The sequence below is a fragment of the Sus scrofa genome, chromosome X (genome assembly GCF_054392235.1).
Source record: "Sus scrofa isolate SSC_HxYL_T2T_F1_AM1 chromosome X, Sscrofa_HxYL_maternal_Yorkshire_Landrace_v2.0, whole genome shotgun sequence".
NCBI classification, from domain to species: domain Eukaryota; kingdom Metazoa; phylum Chordata; class Mammalia; order Artiodactyla; family Suidae; genus Sus; species Sus scrofa.
This window is the reverse complement of record NC_139401.1, coordinates 92,673,551-92,691,912: the sequence shown is the minus strand read 5'-3', so window position 1 is coordinate 92,691,912 and position 18,362 is coordinate 92,673,551.

The following is an 18,362-nucleotide window of genomic DNA, read 5'->3' as shown; positions in this document are numbered from 1 at the left end:
TCAGGACATTATGTTGGAAGAGTTCCCTCTTCTAAGTAGCAGGGCTAGGAGCCAGAATTATCCTATTTCCTGACATGCCTAGTGTGCTTTGCCCATCTTCAACTGCTGTTTGGGGCTACAAGGATTGGATACTTAATTTGAAGGGGAGTGAAGTGATATGCTTTGGAGCAGTGGAGATTTCCTTTTTCTTTTTTTCTCTTTTTTTCTTTTTCTTTTTTCTTTTTCTTTTCTTTTTTTTTTTTTTTTTTTGTCTTTTGTCTTTATTAGGGCCGCATCCCGCAGCACATGGAAGTTCCCAGGCTAGGGGTCGAATCAGAGCTATAGCTGTCAGCCCACACCACAGCCACAGCAACACGGGATCCGAGCCGCATCCACAATCTACACCACAGCTCACTGCAGCACCGGATCCCCAACACACTGAGCGAGGCCAGGGATTGAACTCCAACCTCATGGTTACCAGTCGGATTCGTTAACCACTGAGCCACGACAGGAATGCCTGAGATTTCCTTTTTCAACCTAACTCCCTCATTCCCCAGCCTTATCTTTCATGATGGAGATATAGGTGGTCATCGTAGAAAGCACAAACTGCTGTCCCCTGACTGTTATTCAAGCTGAATTTGAAAGACATAATCTACCAAACCTCTAGAAGAACACAGTGCCTCTTTGGAATTCAAGAATTTCTCCTGAGTGGTTAATATGCCTTCCATTAAGAGCAAAAGCAATGTGGAACTGTAATTTGGTCCATAAAAGCCATGTGAGTCAGCTACTTAAAGGCCAGGACTATGAGAACACAAAGATACACAGTGAACCAGGCAAGCTAATTAGAGCTGGAGTAGAGAGATACAGGGCAGAAAAATGTGCCTCATGCCAGACCAGGCTGTTTTCCTTCATGTATCCTCTCCAGCCTCAGTGATTTAATATCCCAGGAATGCAGGGAGTTTAGAGCAAGGAGTATGGAACAGCTTCTACCTGAAAAACCTGCTAGTGAGAAGAGACACTCATGATACATTATACAAATAAACATTCAGAGTTTCCTAAAGGTGGTGGCCATTTTGTTCCACAGCAATCTTTTTTTTTTTTTTTTTTTGTCTTTTTGCCTTTTCTAGGGCCACTCCCTGGGCATATGGAGGTTCCCAAGCTAGGGGTCTAATTGGAGCTATAGCCACCGGCCTACACCAGAGCCACAGCAACTCGGGATCCGAGCCATGTCTGCACCCTACATCACAGCTCATGGCAACGCTGGATTCCTAACCCACTGAGCGAGGCCAGGGATCGAACCTGCAATCTCCTGGTTCCTAGTCGGACTCGTTCACCACTGAGCCATGACAGGAACTCCTCCACAGCAATCTTGTATATACACAAGAGATGAAGCTAACACTTCTTTAATTGACTACCTTCTTGTTTACCTTCTGAAATCTTAAAGCAACACAGGGTATTTGTGGGGGGGGTGGAGTCTAACTGAGTTGTAAAGGAGGCAGACACTGGGGCCAGCAAATAGGTCTCAGAAAAGGAATGCAGAACCACAAAGTTTGGGGGGAAATGCTTGGCCGTTGTAACAACTACTCTCATGTCATTGGAAATTCAGGAAGCTAAGTATGGGCAATTGGATATGTTAAGGAAATATATTAGATAAACTAGTAGTTGTTACTTGCATTTGCTCCACAAATGCTTTAAATTCTATGGGCATATAACCGTGAGGCATGTACAAGAATGAAATACTAGCTAATATTTATGAGCACTTAATATAGGTCTGGCATGGTGCTTTACATGCATTATTTCATTCAATCCTCAAAACAAGTCTTAAGAGAGTAGGTACTGTTATTGCACATCTCACAGAAAAAGAGTCTAAGGCATAGAAGAATGAAGTGACCTGCCTAAGATCACAGCTAGTATCAGAGCCAGGATTCAGTCTTGGGCACTCGGGCCCCAAAGCTTACACTCTTGATCATGAGACGGACCTTGAAGTCCTCTTAGGTCCTTTGTGAAATTAATAAGTTAGTGGTTTCAAGAGTATTTTATGGGCTATGGCTGGGTTCATATCAGGCACACTTTCTTACAAACATTCCTTATCAAGGGGCACCACTCAATTCATTCTAGAGAAGGCTCAAGTCCTAAAAGGCCTAGGATGAAAACAGAGCTTGTGCTCACAAGCACTTGTAGGCTGGGGACTGTGAGTGTTGGGCAATGGAGTCGTGAGGGAGGGGAAGGGTGGTGAGGGGACTCATCTCCGTTCTAATTACAGATTTTTTTTCTCTCCTGTATGTTCTTAAACACATACCTTCAAGACCCTGATTTGTGGGAATAACACTGGAGGGAGCTAAGTCAGGTTCATACGAAGACCTCCTCCAGAAACAACCCATCAGAGCAGGGTAGTACTAAAGCTCATTCTCTTAGCTTTCTCTTGCCAACTCTGCTCTGACTTCTATTTCTAGAGCAGAGCCAAGTGATGGAGACTGTGCAGAATAATGCCCCTCTGGGAGCTGTCACAGTCCTGAGAGGCTAGGTCAACCCTGAGTGCTCTTTCAGCTAGCACCCTCATGCCTGCACCTCACAAGGTCATACTCCTTAGCTGACTGCTACTTCTTGGGGTGAGGGTGAGGTGGGTGGCCATGGAGTTGGGCACTCCCAAAAACATTCCATCTAAATCCATGAGGCTCTTTCTCTCTGAGAAATCCTTTAGTACAAAATCAGTTGACTCTGAATCCTCCAAAATATTTACCCAAGAGTGGAGATCCTCCTTCTCTGAAGCTTTTGGTATTGGGCTTGATTACTGTTGGGAGGCGAGGATATTGAATAATATCCTCCAAACGGAGAAGAAAATTTAAGACCAAAGGAAAAAAAAAAAAGTAGGCAACTCCATAAAACGCAGTTATGAAGTTTATTGTAACATACATATAGGCAGGATCAGATGGACAATGATCCAGAGGTATCCAAAGCTGCACTCTATGCCCCCCGCCAAGGAATACAGGGGAATTGAAAGGGGCCAAAGATAAAAACGGAATCTAGGAGTTCCCGTTGTGGTGCACAGAAACAAATCTGACTAGGAACCATGAGGTTTTGGGTTTGATCTCTGGCCTCGATCTGTGGGTTAAGGATCTGGTGTTGCCGTGAGCTGTGGTGTAGGTCACAGATGCGGCTTGGATCCTACGTTGCTGTGGCTGTGGTGTAGACCGGCAGCTGTAGCTCTGATTTGACCCGAGGTGGGGAATCTCCATATGCTGCAGGTGCGGCCCTAAAAAGCCAAAAAAAAAGGGGGGGGGGAATCTGGCTATCAAGTGAAAAGCACATTGACATCTTTGGGAACCAAGGTTTTTACCTCCTCTGCCCCAAGGGTCTCATGACTATTAACCATCTATGTCAGCACAAAGTGTTCTAGCTTTTTTTTTTTTTTTTTTTTTTTTTTTGTCTTTTTCTAGAGCCTCACCCGAGGCATATGGAGGTTCCCAGGCTAGGGGTCCAATCGGAGCTACAGCTGCTGGCCTACACCACAGCCACAGCAACATCAGATCTGAGCCGCATCTACAAACTACACCACAGCTCACAGCAACACCGGATCCTTAACCCACTAAGCAAGGCCATGGATTGAAACCGCAACTTCATGGTTCCTAGTTGGATTCGTTAACCACTGAGCCACGACAGGAACTCCATGTTCTAGCTTTTATATCAGATGAAGGCAAGGGTAAAGGTTGATAGGCAATTTATCCGGCTTGGGTGCATTCCTAGTGAGTAGAACTGCAAGAAAAAAATTTTTTTTAAAAAGCCACCTAGTGGAGTTCCCATCGTGGCTCAGTGGTTAACGAATCTGACTAGGAAACATGAGGTTGCAGGTTCTATCCCTGCCCTTGCTTAGTGGGTTAAGGGTGGTATAGGTCGCAGATGCGGCTCGGGTCCTGCGTTGCTGTGGCTCTGGCATAGGCCGGCGGCTACAGCTCTGATTAGACCCCTAACCTAGGGACCTCCATATGCTGCGGGTGCAGCCATAGAAAAGACCAAAAAAAAAAAAAAAAGCCACCTAGTTTGTGGTAATTTATTAAAGCAGCACTAGGAAACTAATACAAAAGGAAAAGATGATTACTTGATGCTTTAATGTCATGTTAAAAGCATTTTCTCACAGGCCAGTTTGGGTGTCATCCATATCTCTAGATCCAGAAAAGTATAATTTAGCATGATTGATTAGGGTTCAGTCATTTTATGATTCTGGAAAACTGATAAGATGCAGTGATATTTCCTGTCCCCCTAAAGAAAACACCATGATTTTGGTTCTTACTGCCCTGTTGGACATTAATCAGCTTTGATTCTAATTTGGCAATACTATTTTAGCATTCCTTTGTTTCTTAACTGACTATAAATAAAATACCAATTCTCACATCCTATTTTGAGTTAAATTGGCCAGCCTGCTGGTTTCCTCCTTCATGAGTTAAAATTAAACTTTGACACGTGCTCACACTCTATTTGTACGAAACTTTTTTGAACATTTTGAGAATCAGACTTTAACAATGATCCCATTTCTGTAAAAACAAAATAAAAACAATATGGTGGTGGGAGGAGCTGGAAGAAAAGGCTCCAAACTCTTTATAGAAGGTTTCTCTGATTGGGAAGGTCAGGGGAGGGGGGACAATTAGGGATTTCTTTTGTGTTAGGTAGTTTGCAAGATTTGAATTTTGTATAATTTTACATAATATTTTTAATCTGAAAAATATATTACTTAAGAAAGTAATACATAAAAAATGATTCACATAGGGTGTCTGCCCCCAACAAATTTAAGATCTGGTGGGAGAGAGAGAGATGTGCTGCATACAACTAAGTAGAAATATAAGGCAAATTATGATAGGTACCCACAGTTCACATTAGGGTTTACCCTTGGTTTCGAACGTTCTATGGGTTTTTTTGTTTTGTTTTGTTTTGTCTTTTTAGGGCCGCACCCGCAGCATACAGAGGTTCCCAGGCTAGAGGTCGAATCAGAGCTGTAGCTGCCAGCCTACTCCACAGCCACAGCAACTGGAGATCCGAGCTGCGTCTGCGACCTACACCACAGCTCATTCCTTCTATTGATTTTGACAAATGTATAATGACATGTATCCCCCATTGTAGTATACAGAATAATAATTTCACTGCCTTCTGTGCCCTACTTCGTCATCCCTCTCTCCCCCATGGCAACCACTAATATTTTCATTGTCTCCATAGTTTTGCCTTGACCAGAATGTCATATGGTTGGAGTCATACAGTGTGTCACCTTTTCAGACTGGCTTCTTTCACCTAGTAATATGTGCCTAGCTTTCCTACATGTTTTTTTTTTTTTTTCTGGCTTGATACCTCATTTCTTTTTATCTATTTAACTATCTAGTGAATAGTATTCTGGGTCAACCCATCAAAAATATATAACAATTATAAATATTTACTTTCCCAACATCACAGTACCTAAATATATAAAGCAAAAACTAACAGAGCTAAAAGGAGACACAAAAAGTAATACAATTGGAGTTCCCTTCGTGGCTCAGCAGAAACGAGTCCAACTAGGATCCATGAGGATGTGGGTTTGATCCCTGGCCTCGCTCAGTGGGTTAAGGATCTGGTGTTCCCGTGAGCTGTGGTGTAGGTTGCAGACATGGCTCGGATCCCACATTGCTGTGTCTGTGGCACAGGCTGGCAGCTGTAGCTCCGATTCGACCCCTAGCCTGGGAACTTCCATATGCTGTGGGTGTGGCCCTAAAAGACAAAAAATAAAAAATAAAAAGGAATACAATAATAATTGAAAACTTTAATACCCCACTTTCAGCAACTGATAGGCCATCCAGACAAACAACAAGGACAGGTCAAGATACACATTCACAATTCCTTGAGAATAAGGTCTATACCGTTTCCTCTGGCACAGCCCGCTGTACCAGGAATATAGGTTATGTTCACAGCTGGTGCTGGTCTGGAATGAGGGATGACAAACACACAATTTAAAATGCCACAGCTCTTGTACTGTAGTGTAGTATCTTCTACATTAAGTTTTCCCTTGGTTGTTTTGAGTTTTTTTAAACTAGAATCCAGATATCCCAGAAAGTTGATTCTGAAAGTTTGATAGCTTATTAGTTGCTTTTGTGGAGAGATGGAACTCTGGAATTACCTAGTCCAGCATTTTTGGTGACCTCCGTTGACTTATTTTTTGGTAAGGACGGCAGTTCCACTTCCAAGCTCTTAATATGCCTGAGCGAAATCCAGATGTCCATTCATTACCTTTAATGCACAAATTGCCTCATCATTGGCCCGTGGAATCCCCTTCAAAATGGTGTTTTGTCCTTTTGTCAGAATCACAGTCATCCTTGATAGCTTCCTTAGGTTCTGCAACAAGATTTCTCAGGCTCATCTTCTACATTTACTGACTCAGACCTGGATCACCATATCCCAAAGACTGGCTCCTTTAGGTGGGAAGTGGTATTTAAAAATCAAAGCTTGGGTATTAAGGATATTTGTTGCTATTGAGTTGTCATTGCTTATAGGTTTTTCACTGGATCTAGCTAGAAAAAACATGTTTCTTTTTTTTTTGGTCTTTTTGCCTTTTCTAGGGTTGCACCCATGGCATATGGAGGTTCCCGGGCTAGGGGTCGAATCGGAGCTATAGCCACTGGCCTATGCCACAGCCACAGCAACACAGGATCTGAGCTGCGTCTTCAACCTACACCACAGCTCACGGCAACGCTGGATCCTTAATCCACTGAGAGAGGCCAGGGATCAAACCCGCAACCTCATGGTTCCTGGTCGGATTCATGACGGAACTCTGGAAAAACATTTTTAAAAATGAAAAATATCATGAGTTCATAATGATATATCCAGTTCAAATTTAATAGGAAACCGTTTTACCCAATTTCATTTTGTACTTGGATCTTTTTTCTCTTTCCCTGATAATCTTGGTTTCTAACTATATTAACATCATGCTTATTTGCTTTTTTTCTAAATAAGCCAATAGGAGTTCCCATTGTGGCTCAGCGGTAATGAATCCAACTAATATCCATGAGGATGTAAGTTCGATCCCTGGCCTTGCTCAGTGGGTTAAGGATCTAGTGTTGCCACTTGCTGTGGTGTAGGTTGCAGACATGACTCAGATCCTGCATTGCTGTGGCTGTGGCGCTGGCCAGCAGCTGCAATTCCAATTCAACGCCTAGTCTGGTAACTTCCATACGCCGCACACATGGCCCTAAAAAGCAAATAAATAAATAAATAAATAATTTAAAAATAGCAATGCCAATGTTATTATTGATAATCAAACTACTGAAAGCTGTTTAAGATTTCTTTGTGGTCCATTTTCTTCTTAGATCATGTATTGCTACCCATATACAGCCAAAATACCATCTTTTGTTTTATTTTATTTTTTTGGCTGTGACTACAGCATGTGGAAGTTCCCAGGCTAGGGATCAAACCCATGCCACAGCAGTGACAACACCAGACCCATAACCCATTGCGCCAAGAAGAAACTGCCAGAATACTGTCTTAAAATCTCTTGACATTATTCTCTTCTTTGTATGATTATGCCATCAACTTGATATACAGTGAGATTTATTTGTTTGTTTTCAGTTTAAAGATTTTAACTTTATTTTTAAATTATGCTTCCCACATCAAAGTTAAATAACAAGGTACATGCAGAGAAAAGTTTACCTCCCATACCTATCACTGCGTTCTTTCCTCCTTCTCCCAGTTTTTCAGTGATTTTTATTTTTTCCATTATAGTTAGTTTATAGTGTTCTGTCAATTTTCTACTGTACAGCAAAGTGACTCAGTCACACATACATATACACATTCTTTTTCTCACATTATCCTCCATCATGCTCCACTCCCAGTTTTTTAAAGAGTTTGGTTTATACTATTTATCTTGCTTGTTGAAAAATATAAGCAAAAATGTACATGTGTGTGTATGTATTTCTATCCCTTTGTACACAGAAGATAGCATACAATAGAAACTATTCTCTACCTTGCTTTTTACCACTTAGTATATCCTAGAGATCATTCTTTTGTGTGTGTGTGTGTCTTTTTAGGGCCACACCTGCGGCATATGGAAGTTCCCAGGCTAGAGGTCAAATCAGAGCTGCAGCTGCCAGCCTACACCATAGCCACAGCAACACCAGATCTTTAACTCCACTGAGTGAGGCCCGGAATCGGACCTGCCTCCTCATGGATGCTAGTCAGATTCGTTTCCTCTGAGCCACAACAGGAACTCCCTGGAGATCATTCTATATAAATATATGAAGATTATCTTCATCCCTTTTCTTAATTGCATATTATTCTGTTACATGGATGTACTGGGTTTCTTTCAGTCTTTTGATACCACAGGTAACGTCACAATGAGTACATTAGATGTATGCCATTTTGCATTTTTTTCAATATATTTTTGGAACCGTTCCTGGAAAGTGAGATTGCTTTATATATGCATATCTAATTGTACTAGATAGAGATGAATCCCCTCCATAGGGGCTATATCATCTTGCATTCCCAGCACCAACATGTGAGAGTTGAGGCCTCTTTGTATTGCTCCACAGAGCCAGTGTGGATCAAATTGGTAACTCTGGCCTTCATGGCACTGGAGAGACTTTACTTTCCTCGCCACCCTTCCCATAGATACATACCAGAGCTTGCATCCTAGTATTTTTTCCTGTTATATACCCTGTGCTAAAAACAAATGGGTTGCCTGGCAGTAATGAGGAACAAAGTAATGTGGCAAGCCTTGTCTTGTTATGAGCCACTCCTCAAGCTGCCTGAGGCTGAGGTAGGTTCTGAAACATGTTAAACAGCCCTGACAGCCTGATTGCAAATGAGCCCTTGTTGTCTGCCATCTACACCATCTATGTGATCTTGCCTCTGCCCCTGTGGCTGAAGGGCATACGCCAGTACACACTAGGCAGAATGGGACATTAAATGTGCATCTTTACCCTTCCCTGAAGTGCTTGTTTTCTGTTCACTATTATCAACTCTGAAATAAACCCACTGGAGGCCCCCAAAAGACAAACACATCATTGTTATTCTTGTTAATACTTCTTAACAAGTATGTGAAGACAAGTGTCTTCACTTCCATTTACGGCTTCTCCAAGTGTGTCCTTGGAGCTCTTGCCTCCTGTAGTAGGCTTAAGAGCTGAAATGTTGACTTTTCATAAGTATGAAGAAAATGTCCAAAATATAACAGGCTCATTCTCCATCCCTCCCCGCCCCACCCCCCAACCCCCCACCAGCTTTGACAACCCTGTGAAGTAGAAAATGTTCATTACCAATGTTTCAAGATTTTCTTTTCTAGACCCCCCTCATACTTGCAGTCCCAGCCCTTCTTCAAGGTGCCCTCTCTCTGACCTCAAGTACTCAGAGCCCTGGTGGTCTCTGTACCTATCAACAGCCTCTTGTGACCATTATGTCATCATAGTCCTCTCCCAGGGAGTTTGTTCTCTGGCTGGGAAGAGAAAACTCTGTCTCTGGCTAAAAGGATTTCGGGCACCAGGGAGGGTGGTGATGGCAAAATGAAGGGAGGACACACACTTGAGAGTGAGGACCTTTTCTTGAAATCATGTCATGCAAGCATCGTCTATTCAGCCTCTGCAGGGACCCTGACTTAGCAAGCTGAGAGAGGAACTGAAAGTGCTTTCTGATATCATGGCAAATTTTCACAGTCTCATATCAGTTATTTCTGTCCGTGGTACATGCTGGGTACTGCAGCTCATTAAAGCTTTTCCCCAGAGTTGATCTGTTTCAGTGATAGTCTAAAAGGTGTGATCTGAAGGGTTCTGGGAAGACTCTGGAGCCAAAAAGGTGTTTTTCACTAGACTTTTAGTCTTCTGGAAATTTTCACTTATACGTGAAATTTATATTTTAAATTATAAGAGCAAAGCATGGTTCCATTTAAAGATGACAGATGGAACAGATGAATTTGTTTTTGCTCTTTCACCAAGCTCCATTTAAATGACAGTGAAAGAAAACCTCCAAGGCTTACAAAATAATAACAAAAGAATTGGTAGCCAGAATATGTATGTTTAATATGTAAAAATGGGATTTTTGTTTTTTTGGTTTTTTTTTTTTTGCTTTTTAGGGCCTCACCTTTGTCATATGGAAGTTCCCAGGCTAGCGGTCAATTCAGAGAGATGCAGCTACTGGCCTACACCACAGCCACAGCAACGCCAGATCTGAGCCATATCTGTAACCAGCAACACTGGATCCTTAACCCACCGAGCAAGGCCAGGGATTAAACCCACATCCTCATTGATTCTAGTTGGGTTCATAACCCACTGAGCCACAAGGGGAACTCTGTAAAAATGGGATTTTTATAAAGGCACAACCCACAAGAACTAAGAGACTAGGAAAGAAGATAGCATAGATGGTATTTTGAAAATTGGGAAGCAAATGGTGAAGTGGGTAATTTACTTAGCAGATCTGAGAAAACTGAGCCTTATAACAATAGTGAGAAAAAACTGCCCCCTCAAAGGACTCAAGAATTGATAGTTCTTTTGAAAGTAGAGATGAAGATGGGGCTAAAAACAGGGGAATTGAATGAAAGTCTAAAAAGCAAATCCCTAGAAGCCTTCCTTCATTCTACACATATGGCAACTGTCCTTTTTCCTGGCAAAATATTGGAGATTTATTTTCTAGAAAAGGTAAAACAGGGAATCTCTTGACAGGAGAGATGCCAGATACAATCAAGGACAAAGGCATCCAGCTAGAAACAGACTAAATGAATGTTTACATACTGAATGCTGATACCTTTAGCCCTCTTCCCCACTAAGTTTCCAGAAGGCTGGTGGCCAGGTATGTATCCTCCAGATAGGAAATTGGATGACTCTTCGCTGGAGAATCAGAAGAGCCTAAGAAGAAAAACCTAAATAGATGCCAAGTATTCCCCCAGTGAAATGACCCAACTACATTATCCTACAATGAGAGTCACAGTTGACAAGCATCAACTATAGGCTTTGAACTTCCAATCGGCTTTTTAGTTTCCCATTATTAATTATAATCAGATGGTCAAAGATCAGTATGTATCTGAAGAAATTCTCTAATATGAAAGAGAGAGGGAGTTCCCTCTCATTCGTGGTGCAGCAGAAACGAATCCAACTAGGAACCATGAGGTTGCGGGTTCGATCCCTGGCTTCTCTCGTGGGTTAAGGATCCGGCTTCGCCCTGAGCTGTGGTGTAGGTCGCAGATGTGGCTCGGATCCCATGTTGCTGTGACTGTGGCATAGGTCAGCACCTATAGCTCTTATTGGACCCCTAGCCGGGAGCAGCCCTAAAAAGCCAAAAAAAAAAAAAAAAAAAAAAGAAGCAAAAGTGGTTAATGCAAAGTTCTCAGTCTGTTTCCTCTACTCCAAAGCAGCGCTTGAGGTAAAGTCTTGCCTGTGGGTGGTTTATTTTAGGAAGTAATACCAGGAAATATGAATGGGAGACCTCGGATAGTAAAACAGGGAAGAAAGGAAAAGGAAGGAGAGGATGCATTATCATGTTAGTCACTGCTGTTGGCAACCGGGGTTCTATCTTGCCACTGCCTTCTGAGGAGCTATGTTGACCTACCTGATAACTATCCTTCTGAGGTATGAAAAGAAGGAGCCTTAATCCAGTGGCTCCCATTCGTCAGTGGTCAACGATGTCAATTACCCGGCACTTCTGGGCTGTGTAGGCTGCAGTGCAGAGCTTATTTCCCCGAGCATAAATTTGTAGGTCAGAAGAGCCCTAGGGTGTGAAGTAATACTTGGTGCAGGTAAAGTGATGCACTGCCAGATTACTTGTGCAAAAAGACTGGTTGCCAAAGAAATGGCTGGGTTAAATTGTGGGTTGAGAGTCTATGAAGCAATGCATACCAGGTGTCTGCTACTTATGAATAAGGAAAATTTTTTTTTGTCTTTTTAGGGCTGCACCCACGGCATATTGAGGTTCCCAGGCTAGGGGTCCAATCAAAGCTGTAGCCGCTGGCCTACGCCAGAGCCACAGCAATGCCAGATCCGAGCCACGTCTATGACCTACACTACAGCTCAGGGCAACGCCGGGTCCTTAACCCACCTCATGGTTCCTACTCGGATTCGTTTCTGCTGCACCACTACAGGAACTCCAGGAAATATTTTTAAAAAGCAAATATATATATATTATATATATATATAATATATATATATATATATATATATTGCTAATATCCCTAGAGTTAAGAGAAAAGTGGGTTGCATTTTTTTTTAAGGAAATAGGAAAAAACAGATTTTTTTAAAAAAGAGTTCTTTGGAAATAAAAATAAGATAGCAGGAAGAATTCAATAGAGATATTGAAGGTAATCTCCCAGAAAGGAGAACAAAAAAAACAAAGATTGAAATAGAAGAAAGAATATTTGAAAATTAGAAGAACTGTCCAGGAGTTCCTGTTGTGGCTCAGCAGAAACGAGCCCAACTAGGATCCTTGAGGATGTGGGTTTGATCCCTGGCCTTGCTCAGTGGGTTAAGAATCTGGCATTGTCATGAGCTGTGGTGTAGGTCACAGATGCGACTCGGATCCTGCATTGCTGTGGCTGTGGTGTAGGCCAGCTGCTGTAGTTCCGATTCACCCCCTAGCCAGGGAACTCCCATATGCCGTGGGTGCATCCTAAAAAGCAAAAAAAAAAAGGTCATAGACCTGTCTAATAAATACAATATCTGAACAGGAGGCGTTCTAGTTAGAGGGAAGAGGAAATGAATGGAATAAAATGTTTAATATGTTCAAGAAATTTCTCCTGAACTGAAGGTCATAAGGTTCCAGGTTGAAAGATCCTTGACTGACGAGAATGGACTCACACCAAGACACGGCTTCATAAAGTTTCTCAATGTTGGGTGAAAAGGAAGATTTTACAGGATCCCAGAGAGAAAAACAGGTCACATATAATGGATCAGGAATCAGAATGGCTTTGGATTTCTCAATATTGACATTGGAAACTAGGAAATGAGCATAAGTGCCTTCAAAATTCCAGCATTGTCACAGAAGTGGTGCAGTTTGGATCCCTGGCCTGGAAACTTCCACATGCTGTGGGCATGCTGCCCTAAAAAGAGGTAGCAATAGGAGTTCCCATTGTGGCTCAGTGGTAATGAACCTGACTAGTATCCATGAGGATGCAGGTTTGATCCCTGGCCTCACTCAGTGGGTTAAGGATCCTGTGTTTCTGTGGCTGTGGTGTAGGCCAGCAGCTGCTGTTCTGATTCCACCCCTAGCCTGGGAACTTCCGTAAGCCATGGGCAGGGCCCTAAAAGGACAAAAAAAAAAAAAAAAAAAAGAGCAATAGAATATTGTTATTTAGAGACCCAGGATGAATACCAAAAGAATCAGCTAAAAGACTTAACAGCTCTTGCCTCTAGGGAGTGGGAAATTATAAGGGCGAGCACTGTTTTTCATAGCAAAACTTGTAGAACTTTTTAACTCTGTAAACTATGATAATGTATAACTTGGATAAAAATAAAATATAAAAGCCCATTACGGAGTTCCCTTTGTGGCACAGCGGAAACAAATCCGACTAGGAACAATGAGGATGTGGGTTCAATCCCTGGCCTCGCTTAGTGGGTTAAGGATCCAGCATTGCCGTGAGCTGTGGTGTAGGTGGAAGACATGGCTCAGATCTGGCATTGCTGTGGCTGTGGCTTAGGCCAGCGGCTATAGCTCCAATTCAACCCCTAGCCTGGGAATCTCCATATGCCCCACGTGCAACCCTAAAAAGACAAAAGACAAAAAGCCCACTACAACTTAGAAAATTCAGAAAATCAAAAAAAAACCACAAAGAAACTCATTACTTATCAATTGCCACATTTGATATTTTGCTATATTTCCTTTCAGGATTTTTACATGCCAAATTATACATTGTTGTGATTACTCTGAAATCTTGGGGGTTTTTCTCCATTAACTTCAAAGCATACACATTTTCCTGTTACATTCTTTTAAATAGCTGTATAGTGCTCCATTATGTAGGTACAGTATAATTGATTTGACTATTCTCTGCTATTGACTATTTAGATTGTTTCCTTTTTTTTGCCCACTATTGCTAATGTTGCAATGAACATCTTTATTTATAATTTTTTTCTGTTCTTCAAATTATTTCTCTAATATATTCTGAAGAATGATACTTTTATGGACTGAGTTTTATGTTGTTGAAGCCCTAACCCATAATGTGACTGTATTGGAGATAAGGCATGTAAGTAGGTAATAAAGGTTGAGGTCATAAGGACAGGGCTTTAATCTGATAGTGCTGGTGAACCCATCTTCCTATTTCCCTTCCCCTCTCCTTGCTTTTATCTCTCCCTCTCTCCCCCTCTCCATGAACTCTGAGGAAAGGCCATGTGAGGACATGGTGAAGATGTAGCTGTCTATAAGCCAGGAAGAGAGCTCTCAACAGAAATCAACCTGATGGTGACCTTGATCTTGGACTTCAAGCCTCCAGAACTGTGAGAAAATTAATTTCTATTGTTTAAGCCACTCAGTCTGTGCTATTTTGTTAAGGCAGTGTGAACAAACTAATACACTTACTTACTTTGTATTTTAAAGCACCCATATGAAAATCTTGATATCCCTGGGAAAGACTCATAGAAGAAGCTGTTGTTAGTCATTCCTGCCCTTGTGCTAGCCATTTGTGCTGCTTTCTCCTTTACAATGAAGTGAAATACTGGCCCCTGGAGGTGGAACTAGCTGCAGCTAATGAAAGATTGGCAGAGATTCTGAAAGTCAGAGAGATTCAACAGCACTGACTTAGTAAATGCCAAAACAAGAATTAATAATTCTGGGAATTATTTATATTTGTAGCAACATTTTCTTTTTCCTCAGTGAGTTGTATAAATGGCTTATCATTATGAATGAACATTACTAGTCCTCTTCTTCAAAATGTATCCTAAATCCACCTCTTTCTTTCTACCTCCACTGACCAAGCCTCTCTGGTCACATCCACCTCTCCCATGACATGTTCTTAGCATTACTCCCAGAGTATATGTATAAAAAACGAAAACCAGATCCCATCTCTTCCCTGCTTAAAACACATTCGAAATAAAATCCAAAGTCCATGCCATGTTGTGTGCAAAGTTTTATATTGCCTGTAATTTACTTCAAAACACTTCAGTATCAGCTGTGTAATATACCTTGTTTAATCTATTCTAAGATGCATATTTTTCCACTTTTTATCACCTCTGAAATTGGGGTGAATTTTACCATTAATGGTATGTCATAGTTTGATGGAAAGCAATTTTTCTTTCTTGTTGCATGAAAGAATGATTGGCCTTACAACCTGTGGACATCTTGGGTTCATAGAATCATTGATTTAATTAAATGTATCAGTATAAAAAATAATCTCTTGAAATATTGGTCTAGGATGGGGGCAGTGGAGGTAGAAAGAAGGAATGGATTTAGTTTTTTTTTTTTTTTTTTTTTTTTAGGGCCTCATCTTCGACATATGGAAGTTCCCAGGCTAGGGTACAAATGGGAGCTGTAGCCACTGGCCAACACACAGCTACAGCAATGCCAGATCCAAGCCATGTCTGCAACCCACACCACACCTCACAGCAACGCTGGATCCTTAACCCACTGTGGGAGGCCTGGGATCGAACCCTCATCCTCATAGATACTAGTTGGTTCTTAACTCACTGAGCCACTGACAGGAACTCCCTAGTTTATCCATATTGATAAACTATTTATACAACTCATTGTAAATTAGTTTTTATTCACACTCTGAGGGTGGTTAGTTAGCATTTGAATTGTCCTATTCAGGAATGTCTACTCAGGAGTGGTTAGTTAGCGTTTGAAAGATCCTAGCCAACAGCTTGACTGCAACCTCAGGAGAGACTCTCAGTCAGAACTAGCCAAGGAACCTACTCCCAGATTCCTGACACACAGAAATTATGTGAGATAATACGTTTGTTTGTTTGTTTTTCCTAACAGTAGTTAATTTACAATGTTGTGCCAATTTCTGCTGTACGTCATAGTGACCCAGGCATATATATATGTTTATATATATTTATAAGGACACCAATCATATTGGATTAGAAGCCCACCCTACTCCAGTATGACTCCATTTTAACCAATTACGTCCAAATAAGGCTGCATTCTATGGTACTGGGGGTTCTGCATATGAGTTTTTGAGGAGACACAATTCTACTCATAACACTGGTTTTCTGGAGTTCCCACTGTGGTGCAACAAGATTGGCAGCATCTTGGGAGCACTGGGAAGCCGGTTCAATCCCAAACCCAGCACAGGTTTAAGAATCTGGCATCTGCAGTTTAGGTTGCAACTATGGCTCAGATGTGATCCCTGGGCCGGGCACTCCATTTGCCTGGGGGTGGCCAAAAAAGAAAACAAACAAAAACAAAAAACAAAAACAAACAAAAAATCCACTGGCCTTCTTGCTGTTCTTCTAGCACACCGAACTCATTTCCGCCTCAGGTTCTTTATATGTATTAGTTTTCTGTCTAGAACCCCAAAGAAGCATGGCTGTTCCCTTCTCAGCATGCAGGTATCATGTCATATGACATCCCTTCACAGAGGTCTTCCCTGACTATCCTGTCCTATTCTGACTATGCCCTTCCACCACATACAACATCATCTCATCCCTTGCCTCTTTCAAATTTCTTCGTACTCATCATTAATGGAAATAAATTCCTTTTTACTTGCTTTTATCTGTCTCTACCACCAGAAAATAAATTTCATAAGGACAGGGAGCTTATCCATCTTATTTACTGCTGTATCATCAGCTCCTAGCACAGTACCTGTTAGTAATTTTTTTTTTTTTTTTTTTTTTTTTTTTTTTTTTTTTTTTTGCTTTTTAGGGCATCACCTGTGGCATATGGAAATTCCCAGGCCAGGGTCAAATTGGAGCTGCAGCTGCCGGCCCTACACCACAGCCACAGCAACATGGGATCCAAGTTGTGTCTGAGACTTATACTACAGCTCATGGCAATGCCAGATCCCTGACCCACTGAGCAAGGCCAGGGATTGAACCCTCATTCTCATGGATACTAGCTGGGATTCGTTTTTGCTGTGCCACAATGGGAACTCCCTGTTAGTAAATATTTAATAAATGTTGAGTGAACATTGAACGAGTGAATGCATACTTTATTGATTCTCTGATTTCATCTCTGGAAATCCCAGTAGAATCAAGTTTTCCTTGAGAAAATGAAATTTACCCCAAGTTCTTCAAGATATTCATTTTCCCCCTTGGAAATGAACTAATTTATAACCCAGTTATAAAGCAATAAAATAATATGACTCCTCTCCTCCAATGTTAACCTGTTTTCCCTCTATTTGTACTACCAGGAAGCCACCTGAGGGCAGCAAAAAATCAGTGGTCAGTTCCAAGACAGAGGCCCATTTTCAATCCTTCCTCCACCGGCCCTCTCTCCAGCCTAGCTAGTTTTTTCTAGTAAGCACATGTTAAGGGGCCTAGCTGGACTATCTGTTGGGTAAGACTGCAATTAGTAATCTCAATTGGAAGTCGGCTCACTTCCTTGGCATTTTCTGAGCCAGCCGATTGAATGAAAACGGATCCTCTATTTTTCCTAACAGGAAATGAACTGATTTATAACCCAGTTATAAAAGTATAAAATAGTATTACTCCTCTCTACTACATTTTGTTCCTTGAAGTTTTTTTTAAAGAACTGTCTACTTTGATTTCTGATCTGCCACCTACCTGCCAGCTTTCAGCCGTATGACCTCTAGCAGGTGATAAGATGATCTCTTGGGGGTTTTTAAATAATTATTTATTTTCATATTTCCTTAACAATCAAAAGAGCATTCTAACCTGGAATCTTTGATGTTTATTCACCTAAACTCAAGCTTTTCCTTTAACTAAAAAACAACAACAACAACAACAACAACAACAAAATGAGTGGGGAGTTCCCATTGTGGTTCAGTGGGTTAAGAATCTGTGAGGATGGGGAGTTCCCGTTGTGGCGCAGTGGTTAACGAATCCGACTAGGAACCATGAGGTTGCGGGTTCGGTCCCTGCCCTTGCTCAGTGGGTTAACGATCCGGTGTTGCCGTGAGCTGTGGTGTAGGTTGCAGACGCGGCTCGGATCCCGCGTTGCTGTGGCTCTGGTGTAGGCCGGTGGCTACAGCTCTGATTCAACCCCTAGCCTGGGAACCTCCATATGCCGCGGGAGCGGCCCAAGAAATATCAACAACAACAACAACAAAAGACAAAAAGACAAAAAAGAAAAAAAATAAATAAATAAATAAATAAAAAAAAAAAAAAAAAAAAAGAATCTGTGAGGATGTGGGCTCAATCCCTGGCCTCACTCAGGGGGTTAAGGATCCAGCATTGCAAGCTGTGGCATAGCTTGCAGATGCGGCTCCTATCCTGCATTGTTGTGGCTGAGGTGTAGGCCCCAGCTGAAGCTGATCCAGCCTCTGGCCCTGGGAACTTCCATAGGCCGCT